Raw genomic sequence first — 12,210 nt, forward strand, 5'->3', positions numbered from 1 at the left:
CGGGTGGTACGCGCTGGGTCCGTGCTCCCCCCGTGGCCGTGCGGTGGTACGGGCCGAGCGCGGCGGGGGCGGTGCCCGGCTCCCCCCGCCCCGCGCGCTGTGGTTGGGGCCGCTGAGGGAGCGGCCGCCATGGCGGGCGGGGGGTCCCGGTGATAACGGGAATGTCCCGGTGATAACGGGGAATATCCCGGTGATAACGGGAATATCCCGCTGGGAAGCACCCGCAGGATCAGCCCGTGCCGCTGCTGCGCCTGCCGCAGCTCTGCAGCCTTCAGGCCTTGGGCACTGCCGGGGATCCCGGGGCCGCCTCAGCTCCTGTGGGAATCCCGTCCCAAAGCCCTGGCGGGAATTCCCTCCAAAATCCCAAATCCCAACTCCATCCATCTTGGTTTAATATCAAAAATTCACCCGGATAAAGTGGGAAAAGGGCTGGGAAAGTTGGGGGGAAAATTTGCCAAGAATTTAAAATTGGGTTTTGAACCATTTCACACCAAATTTAGTCAATCCCACACAGCACAGGCTGGAATTTTGTGGGATAAATTGAATTTCGGTGGGAATTCCAAAGGGAGATGCTGTGTTTATTTATTATGATTCTCTTCCTGTCGCTGGAAATGCAAAATTTGGAATATTTTTCTGTGCCCAGAATCTTGTCCTGTACTTGAGGAGAGAGAATCTTCCGGGATGTGGAATTTATTTTTTATATTTATATATAATTCCTTTTTTTTATTTTTATATTTATTTTTATTTTTTTATTCTTATTTTTATTTTTGCTTTATTTCTTTATTTTATTTATAATATATTTTACATATTGAGAAATTATATTCAGATATTTTGAGAATTTTGAAATAAAATTCTGAAACACAAATTCTGAAGGGTGGATTGTGAAATAAAAGTTCTGAAATAAAAAATTCCGAGTTGAAAATTCCAAAATAGAGCATTTTGAAACGCAAATTTAAAAATAAAACCACGAGACACAAATTCTGGAATGCAAATTCAGGAATAGAAATTCTGAAATAAAACCACTGAGAAAAAAAAAAATCTCAAATACAAATTCTGTCATAAAAATTTGGAAATATTAATTTTTCTGGAATGCCAATTCTGAAATGTGCAATTTTGGAACACAGATATTTAGAAGAATAAATAGGAAAATATTTGGAATTCCTTTTCCATGGGATTTTAACTTTTAGCTGGGATACATTGAACATTCTTGTTTCTTTTAGAAAAACTCTTTTATTTCGTAGAAACTCGCAATAAAATCGCTCTCGGGTCTTTCCCGGGCACGGGGGAGATTTTGGGAACTCGGAATTCCAGGAAAATTCCTGGAGCGGCCACCAGGGAGAGACCTTGAACATGGAATGGGACACGGGAGATCCCAGTTAGCTCGGGATTAATGGAACTGGGAGAACTGGGAATGACAAAGGGATTTGGGATTGAAATCCAGAGATGGGAATGACAAAGGGATTTGGGATTGAAATCCAGAACTGGGAATGACAAAGGGATTTGGGATTGAAATCCAGGGATGAGGGGGACAAAGGGATTTGGGATTGAAATCCAGAACTGGGAATGACAAAGGGATTTGGGATTGAAATCCAGGGATGAGGGGGACAAAGGGATTTGGGATTGAAATCCAGAGATGGGAATGACAAAGGGATTTGGGATTGAAATCCAGAGATGGGGACAAAGGGATTTGGGATTGAAATCCAGGGATGGGGACAAAGGGATTTGGGATTGAAATCCAGGGATGGGGACAAAGGGATTTGGGATTGAAATCCAGGGATGGAAAAGACAAAGGGATTTGGGATTGAAATCCAGAACTGGGAATGACAAAGGGATTTGGGATTGAAATCCAGAGATGGGAATGACAAAGGGATTTGGGATTGAAATCCAGGGATGGAAAAGACAAAGGGATTTGGGATTGAAATCCAGGGATGGGAATGACAAAGGGATTTGGGATTGAAATCTAGGGATGGGAATGACAAAGGGATTTGGGATTGTAATCCAGGGATGGGGACAAAGGGATTTGGGATTGAAATCCAGGGATGGGGGGGACAAAGGGATTTGGGATTGAAATCCAGAGATGGGAATGACAAAGGGATTTGGGATTGAAATCCAGGGATGGGAATGACAAAGGGATTTGGGATTGCAATCCAGAGATGGGAATGACAAAGGGATTTGGGATTGAAATCCAGGGATGGGAATGACAAAGGGATTCTGGATTTCCAATCCAGAGCTGGGTAAGGATAAAGAGATTTTGAGTTTTCTATCCAGAGCTGGGTAAGTTCAAAAAGCTTTTGGATTTCCGATCCAAAGCTGGGTAAGGACAAAGAGATTTTGAATTTTCAATCCAGAAGTGGGGAAGGACAAACCTTTCAAAAAGATTTTGAGTTTTCAATCCAGAGCTGAGCAAGGACAAACCTTTCAAAAAGATTTTGAATTTTCAAAAAAATCTTATCCAATCCATTTTCTTATTTAATTTAAGGCATATTCTTACTTACAACTACAGAAACACAATTATTCTGCTTGATATCTGTGTACTTCTGCTTTTATATCAATTCAAGCATTTTCCAATGCTGCAAATCAAACCCTTCAGTATCTGTGGAAGTTTTTTATCTCTCTGTTTGCCCCTGAAGACAGTTCAACTTGCCAAGTGCAAGGATCCTTTAAACCAGCCCAGACGATGGGCTGGCACAAAGAGAAGGAGCAGGAGGGGATTGTTGCACACCCTGGAACTGCATGCAGTCACAAGGTCATGAAATGTTTAATTTATAAGGAAATTTCAAATTAATTAGCAAAATTCAGTGCTGGAAAAAATTGATTTTTATGGGCTAAAGAATGAAAAAGGTATTTGTCAAAGGAAGAAATGAGGGGAAAAGGGGTAAGGGAAAACTGCCTGCAGCTGTTTTCCAAAGAGGGATTCAGCAAGCAGAGCCCCACCCTCCCCACAGCCCCAGATAAAACCCCAAATCACTGCAATTCTTAAATAAATTATGAGCTCTAATGGAAAAAAAACCAACAACAAAAAAAAAAACAAACCACCCAGCTAAATCTGCTGGGGTGGAGCTGCCAGGAAAAACCATGCAAGGAAAGGCAGCCCCAGGTTCCTGCTGGATCCCTTTGGAGTCAGTCTCATTCCTGGGATTGGGAATGCCCAGAGTCACCCCACAAAACATCAGGCCACAGCTGGATTTTCAAACAGGGTCTGTAGGAAACACAGAGTTTTTTAAAAAAAAAAAAAAAAAAAAAAAAGGGAAATAAAAATTCTGAAGTAGAGAATTTTGAAATAAGAATTCTGAAGTGTGAATTCTGAAATAAAAGTTCTGGATTGTCACCAGGTCAGTGTAGGGAAAGGTTAAAAGATTAAATCCAACTTATTTTTTTTTCCTGGAAAAAACAGTCTGAATCTGAGGGTTAATAATTCCTAGGGAATGTTTCATGGGATGGAAATTGTGGGAATTCTTCTGGAAATGGGGTGTCACCTCTGGAGTGTCCCTGGAGCAGCTTGAGCATGGAGGTGTCCATTTCCTGAGATCCATTTGAGGGAATTTGGGAACTTGGAAAACTCAGGATCTGGGGAATTCCTATTTTTTAACAGCTCAGGAAGGTGGGAATTGGAGGGATGGGCACCATCCCAAATCCAGCACCAGAGCAAGGATGGCAATTCCAAAAACCACTTGCCACTCCCCTTGGATCCCTCCTGCCTTCCAGGAATCCTCACTCCAAGAGGGATAATTTGGATTTTGTATGCTAAATGTCAGACTTTTCCCACCTGATTTGCCCTCCAGGAGAATCCCAGTTAAATCCTGCTGCACCTCACCTGCCTAATCCCAGATTTTGCTGGTTAACAAGGGATTTGATCCTAAAGAATTGCAGCTCCCACCTTATTGTTTCCATCTGCTTGTTGTTTTCCATAAAAATCACAGCCTGGAGCAGAGATCAGTCATATTTCTGCCTTGATCCTGCTGCTGCATAGCTGATGGATTCATGGATTTAGGACAAATAATCCTGATTTCATTACCAGCAAATGCTAGAAATAAAAACAGGCTCTGGACTATTGGTGGAAAAACAAATCCCGGAGTCGTAAGAGAGGATTAAAATTGGAAAGATAAAACAATCTCTCCAGAGAAAAATGTTCAAAAGGCAGGAGAGTGCTGACAGCTGCTTCCCAGAATCCAGCTCTCCAGAGGCACTCTGGATACAGGAAAAAAAAAGTGGGGAAGAGGTGGGGTGGAGAAATCCTGATAAAACAGCTCTGGATGGGCTGGAATTGTTGTTTTCCCAGTTTGGAGCTTCTGGGATGTGCCTGAGGAGCCTCGTGGGGCTGAAGGTGAAAGGGTGGGGATAAAGCTGAAAGGAAGAGAAATGGGATAATGGCCATTCCCTGCTCCTGGGAATGGGATAATTCCCAGAAGGAGGGGAAACAAAGGTGAATCTCCAGAGCAGTGGGATAATGGCCATTCCCTGCTCCTGAGAATGGGATCAGTTCCAGCAGGAATGAAAAACAAAGGTGATTTTTCCAGGGAATCTCCAGAGGAGTGGGATAATGGCCATTCCCTGCTCTTGGGAATGGGATAATTCCCAGAAGGAGGGGAAACTAAGGTGATTTTTCTAGGGAATCTCCAGAGGAGTGGAATAATGACCATTCCCTGCTCCTGGGAATGGGATCACTCCCAGCAGAAAGGAAAACACAAATGGCCTCTCCAGGGAATATCAAGTGGGATGGAAGAGTTGGGATGAACACCCTGAGGATATTTGGGAACAGCTGTGGGCAGCAGATCCAGGTCCATCCAGATCCAGGTGTGGCCTCTCCCTCAGGAAGGCAAATCCTTAGTGAATAATCCTCTGGAATGCTTTTTTCCCTGTATTTGTTCTTATTTTCTTTTCCTTTCCCCTTTCCTTTCCCCTTTCCTTTTCCCCTTTCCTTTCCCCTTTCCTTTCCCCTTTCCTTTCCCCTTTCCTTTCCCCTTTCCTTTCCCCTTTCCTTTCCCCTTTCCTTTCCCCTTTCCTTTCCCCTTTCCTTTCCCCTTTCCTTTCCCCTTTCCTTTCCTTCTAATAAATCTCATGTACCTTATCCCAGTTCTGGAGTTCATTCCACAGAATCCCAGACTGGTTTGTGTTGGATGAGACCCTAAATCCATCCCAATGCACCCTCCCACCATCCCAGGCTGCTCCAGCCTGGACACTTGGACATTCCAGGGATCCAGGGGCAGCCACAGCTGCTCTGGGAATTCCCAAATTCCCAATTTCCATCCCATTCCTCTGGCAGTGGAGCCTTTCCCTGTGTCCTGTCCCTCCATCCTTTACCCAAAGTCAGCTCACGGGCACAGGCACTGCCAGGATAGAAACACAAGGTGCAGTAATTGCATTTTGCATCCAAATTAAAAAATCCAATTATATCCAATGCCTTTAAACATGGTTAATGAATTGAAAACTTCCTCAGGAACTCGGGCTGGAGGAGAGGAGCTTGGAGGTGACTTAAATGTGACCTGCCAGGACCTGAAGGGGCTCCAGGAGAGCTGGAGAGGGGACAGGGATGGAGGGACAGGACCCAGGGAATGGGGGATGAAAATTGGGAATTGGGAATTCCCAGAGCAGCTGTGGCTGCCCCTGGATCCCTGCGAGTGTCCCAGACCAGGCTGGAATAACCTGGGACAATGTTTTGTCTAAACACAAAACTGGAATATTTATCTTCCCCACAATCCCAACAAACCCTTGGGGTATTTTCTGATTTTCTTGATATTGTTTTCATGCTGCTTTGGAGATGCAGGGAAAAGCAGACAAAACCAATTTGCAATTAAAACATGATGAAATCCAGTAATTTTTTCCTCACTTCTCCTGTTTAACTTCCACCTGATACAAATCAGCAATTTTGGGTTCCTATATTCAAATCCTTGGGCTCAGTGATATTTGTACAGCACTGTTTTATTTTCTAACCCCTCAGGGACTGAGTTATTTAAGAATTTTTATTGGATTCAGTGAAAACAGGATTGCTCTTCTATCTGATTTTAGGAGTTTCTCTTCCCTGTGGTTTTTATAAATCCTGGAGCTGTAATTCCATGCCAGGAGTAAATTCCAAAATTAATTGCACCAAGGATACAAAATGTCTCTTTGGACAAACAGACAAAGGCTAAAATTGCTGCTGTGTTATTGTACATTTAAATTTTATGCATTTTAGCATTGTTTAGAATTTAGTTGCAGATTTAAAGACTAGATAATTGCAGAAGGAATTATTAGGGGAGGTTTTGTCTTTACTAATGATACAATCCCACTTTTCCTGCAGATTTTTTTACAGGAAAATCAAGCTTCTAGTCAAGTGTGGAATTTCATTTAATTTCACTTAATTTCCTTCCTATAAATCATGAGGGGAAAAAAATGTGGCTTTGAGAAATAGAAACCAGTTGTGTGTCAGGATTAAATGGTGGAGGAGCATTCCCTGTAAGAAATGCAGGATTTTAAGGAATTCTTTATCCAGGGAGGTCCAGGAACGAGCTGTTCTCTTAGAAACCACAGCAGGTGTTTGTGTGACTGGCAGCCCCTATTAAAAATGTATAAAAATACATTTTGATTCGTCTAAAAATGCATTTTATTCAGGCAGGAGGAGATCTCTGCTCAAACCAGGCCTGTCCCCTTCCTCCTCCAGCTGTTGGTGTCAAAACAGCAGGAAAACAAATTCCTGCTCTCCCTTCAAGGCTCTTCACTATCAGGATTTGGGGAATTCCAAATAAATGGATTTAAAAGTCAAGGGGAGTCTGCAGAGCTTGGTTTGGGTATTGGAATAATATAATAAATAATGAAATTATTCAATAAAATATTTGGATTTGCAGTTCAGGTGTTGCCACCCAGCAGAGCAGAGTGAGGATGGAGCAGAGTGAGGATGCAGCTGGAATTTCTGAACTGGGATGGAGCTGGAATTTCTGCACTGGGATGCAGCTGGAATTTCTGTACTGGGATGGAGATGGAATTTCTGCACTGGGATGGAGCTGGAATTTCTGCACTGGGATGGAGCTGGAATTTCTGCACTGGGATGGAGCTGGAATTTCCCCCTGTGTGCCAGGGATAGGATGGAATTCCAGCTCTGCATTGCTGGAAGTGCAGGGTTGGAGCTTCCCAGCACAGAATTCCAGGATCCCTGAGGCTGGAAAAGCATTCCAAGGTCATCAAATCCCAGCTGTGCCCCATCCCCACCTCATTCCACAGGAATTCCTGGGACACTCCAGGGATGGGGATCCAAACCTCCCTGGGCAGTTCCACCCCTGAGCTCCCTTTCCATGGGGAAATTCCTGTCCCTGTCCCCAAATCCACCCTGCCCTCCCCTGGGGCTGTTCCCTCTCCTCCTGTCCCTGTCCCTGTTCCCAGATCCCAAATCCCCCCGGCTGTGCCCTCCTGGCAGGGAATTCCAGAGAGGGAAAAGATCCCTCAGGATCCTCCTTTGCTGCAGCCTGAGCCCCTTCCCATTTCCCTCGGGAATTCTCCATCCTTTCCCATTTCCCTCAGGGATTCTCCATCCCTTCCCATTTCCCTCAGGGGTTCTCCATCCTTTCCCATTTCCCTCAGGAATTCTCCATCCTTTCCCATTTCCCTCAGGGGTTCTCCATCCTTTCCCATTTCCCTCAGGAATTCTCCATCCCTTCCCATTTCCCTCAGGAATTCTCCATTCCCTTCCCATTTCCCTCAGGATTTCTCCATCCTTTCCCATTTCCCTCAGGAATTCTCCATCCCTTCCCATTTCCCTCAGGAATTCTCCATTCCCTTCCCATTTCCCTCAGGAATTCTCTATCCCTTCCCATTTCCCTCAGGAATTCTCCATCCTTTCCCATTTCCCTCAGGAATTCTCCATCCTTTCCCATTTCCCTCAGGAATTCTCCATCCCTTCCCATTTCCCTCAGGTATTCTCCATCCTTTCCCATTTCCCTCAGGGATTCTCCATCCCTTCCCATTTCCCTCAGGGATTCTCCATCCTTTCCCATTTCCCTCAGGGATTCTCCATCCTTTCCCATTCCCCTCAGGAATTCTCCATCCTTTCCCATTTCCCTCAGGAATTCTCCATCCTTTCCCATTTCCCTCAGGAATTCTCCATCCCTTCCCATTTCCCTCAGGGATTCTCCATCCTTTCCCATTTCCCTCAGGGATTCTCCATCCTTTCCCATTTCCCTCAGGAATTCTCCATCCTTTCCCATTTTCCTCAGGGATTCTCCATCCTTTCCCATTTCCCTCAGGGATTCTCCAGCCCCTCAGGGTCCTTCTTGTCCTGAGTGTCCAGAACTGGACACAGCCCTGGAGAAACCTCCCAGGGGTCAGATCCTGGCCTGTTCCTGATGCACAAACCCATCCCTGACCCAGCCTTGCACCTTTTCCAGGAGCAGGATCAGATTTTCCCGGGTGTTTTCCGATTTCTCTCACCACTGGCTGGGAGCGCAGGGCAGGATCCAATTCCAGGGCACTGAGTGAGTGTTGAGAGTTGCCACAGTTGTGCTCAGCTGCCTCATCCCTTCTCCTCCTTTTTTTCCTGCTGTGTGGATTGAAACCTGACCTTCCATTCCTCACCATCCCCCTGGATGCCTCCCAAAAATCCTCACCCTCACCATTCTCAATTTCTTTATTGCAGCCTGTGAATCCCAGGGCACACCCAGCAACCCCCGGGGGGGAGCATTCTCTTTGAAAGTTTATTTTTAGCTTTCCCAAATAATTCCTGGATTTGGATTAAATTCCTCTCTGTGGAGCAATTTCAGGCCGTGGGTTTGTGCTCCACGTCTGCCGCCGGTGACCTACAAAAGGCGGGTGATGACATCCCAAGGATGAATTATTCAGCTGCTCTCACGCTCTGGACACCCAGGAGAGGCTCTGGAAATCCACCCTGAGCCTTTGATCCCATCCTTCCTCCCCTTCTGCCACTTGGCCTCAGCTGCCTTTGGGGAAAGAGCTGCTGGAGGGGGAGGGAAACCGTGGAGAAGGGGCAGAGGTGAAATGGTGAATTAAGGAATGATGGTTAGGGATAAAATCGTGGAATGGTTGGAAAAGTTCTCTGAGATCTTTGAGTCCAACCATTCCCAGCACTGTCCCTGTCCCCAGTGTCACATCCCCAGGGTTTTACATCCCTGCAGGGATGGGATTCCACCTGAGCACCTTTTCCATGAAGGAATTGTCCCCAAATCCACCCTGCCCTCCCCTGGGGCTGTTCCCTCTCCTCCTGTCCCTGTCCCTGTTCCCAGATCCCAAATCCCCCCGGCTGTGCCCTCCTGGCAGGGAATTCCAGAGAGGGAAAAGATCCCTCGGGATCCTCCTTTGCTGCAGCCTCAGCCCCTTCCCATTCCCCTCAGGAATTCTCCATCCTTTCCCATTTCCCTCAGGAATTCTCCATCCTTTCCCATTTCCCTCAGGAATTCTCCATCCCTTCCCATTTCCCTCAGGAATTCTCCATTCCCATCCCATTTCCCTCAGGAATCCTCCAGCCCCTTCCCATTTCCCTCGGATTCTCCAGCCCTTTCCCATTTCCCTCAGGAATTCTCCATTCCTTTCCCATTTCCCTCAGGAATTCTCCATCCTTTCCCATTTCCCTCAGGAATTCTCCATCCTTTCCCATTTCCCTCAGGAATTCTCCAGCCCTTTCCCAGCTCTGTTTCTGCTCACTCCCAGGGTTATACTGGATCTCATATAAAAAGGTTTTTGGAAAGAAATAAAAGGTCAATGGGAAAAAGGAAAAGAGCAGCAACATTGTTACCTGCAGGTTTGCATAAATCCTAAAATCTAAATTCCATAAAAAACTGCTGCCATAAATCCATGGACTGGGATCAAGCTTGATGCTTTGTTGTCAGTCACTGATGGACCCAGTGGAAAGAACCAAGTGTGGGAGCAAAACAAAGGATTTCCCAAGAAAATATTTATTTTACTCTGTTATCTGTAATGTACAATTCCTTTAGCTCTTGTAGCATTCCTAAAACTCACCTGGTTTTGGGTTTTTTTTTTTGTTTTTTTTTTTTTTCCTTTTGGATACAGAGCCTGTGGCCTGTTTTAACTCCCTTATTTGGGGTTAATTTCTGACAGCAAACAAATTGTCCTGGAAAGCTGCAGTTTATGCAAAGGGTGCTATTTTAGTTAATTTATTCATCAACACAACTCTGCAAACGAGCTGAGAATTCTGTGAATTCAGAATTCTGGGTTCCTTCAGCTTTTCCAAGGGCTGGACCCTGGTCCCACTTTCAGCCCTGAAATGTTGTGGGGTTTATTTAGAGACACTCACCGAGTCATTTTTTAGGCAATAAAGGAAATGCCAATTCAAAACCCTCAATAAAAGCAGGGAACTGGGAAAGGCAATGGGATATATTGGGATATTGGGGTATTGGGATATTGAGATATTGGGATATTGGGAATTGGAATATTGAGATAATGGGATATTGGGATACTGGGATACTGGGATTTTGGGATATTGGGAAGTGGGACATTGGGATATTGGGAATTGGGACATTGGGATATTGGGATATTGGGAATTGGGATATTGGGAATTGGGACATTGGGATATTGGGACATTGGGATATTGGGATATTGAGATGTTGAGATATTGGGAAGTGGGATATTTGGATATTGAGATATTGGGATATTGGGATGTTGGGAATTGGGATATTGAGATATTGGGAATTGGGATATTGAGATATTGGGATATTGAGATATTGGGATATTTGGATATTGGAAATTGGGATATTGGGATGTTGGGATACTGGGATATTTGGATATCGAGATATTGGAAATTGGGATATTGGGAAGGAATTCCTGGCTGGGAGGGTGAGATGGAATTCCCAGACAAGTTCTGGATCCCTGGAAATGTCCAAGGCAAGGTGGGAGCACCCTGGATAATGGAAGGTGTTGGGGTGAGATTTATGTCCCTTCCCACCCCAAAATCCAGGATTCTGGGGTGATTGAAGGAACTAATGAGCAAAAAGCAGCCAAAAAACCCCATTAAAATCCTTCTTTCTTATCTCTTTAATGCCAGCTCGGCCTGAGTTCCATTGTGAGGCTGAAATTACCAAAAACCCCTTTTCCTCACCAGCTGAAACACAATTTGCTGAGTCTTTTGTGCTTTTGGTCTAAATAAATAGAAACTTCTCTTGTTCTGGCCTTTCATCTGCATAAATTACCATAATTAATGTGCAAAGTGATTCGTTTGGGCCACAGGCATTTCATAAATGGGACTCCTGATGTTTTACACCAGCTCTGCTTTCTGTTGGAATTATTTGTAGGGAATAAAGGATGTCCTGAGAGCTGGGAATATCTCCCTGGGAATGGGGTGGAATAGATGGAACAACAAGAAATCAAGAGATGATTTCTTCTCCTGCTTTTGTTGGGAAATAACAAAGGGAAATGTTTGGGTTTGTTTTCATTTGGTGCCCCACAAAAATCCCTTTCTTTGCCAAAGAATTCTGGGAATTCCATCCCAGCCCCTCCTCACCCTCCCAGCCAGGAATTCCTTCCCTATATCCCACCTAACCCTGCTTCAACTGGGTGTAAACAAAGCCCAGCTCTGAGCTCAGCTTTACAAAGCCCTGCTGGGGAGATGGAGCAGGAAAAGGCTGAGCTGCCTCATTTCCAGCAGGAATTTTAATTATCCCTGCAGCTAATTGGAGGGATCATCGCTGCGGGCTTTGATGGCTCTCTGCAGGGAGGAGCAGCCCTGAGGATGCAATTCCATCCCCGGGATGAGTCCCAGCCTGCAGGGAGCAGGGGGAGATGAGCCCTCACAAACTGCTCCTGAAAAAACATCCCGGGATGAGGTCCCAGGGGGTTGGATGGAATGAGAGTCCTGGCATCCAGAAAAAAGATAAAAAAACAACAATGACAACAAAATAAATAAATAAAATCAACCAGGATATTGGGATTGTCAGCCTGGAGAAAAGAAAATTCAGGGGGACTGCACTGTGACCTTCCAGGACCTGGGGAGAGAATATGGGACAGGGGAGGGAGGGACAGGACACAGGGAATTGGGAATTCCACTGCCAGAGGAATGGGATGGATATTGGGATATTGGGAATTGGGATATTGGGATATTGGGATATTGGGAATTGGGATATTGGGATATTGGGAATTGGGATATTGGGATATTGGGAATTGGGAATTCCTGGCTGGGATGGAATTCCCAGAGAATTTGTGGCTGCCCCTGGATCCCTGGAAATGTCCAAGGCCAGGCTGGAATAACCTGGGACCATGGAAGGTGTCCCTGCCTTT

The sequence above is a fragment of the Erithacus rubecula genome (genome assembly GCF_903797595.1).
Source record: "Erithacus rubecula genome assembly, chromosome: 8".
In the NCBI taxonomy this organism is placed as follows: Eukaryota; Metazoa; Chordata; class Aves; order Passeriformes; family Muscicapidae; genus Erithacus; species Erithacus rubecula.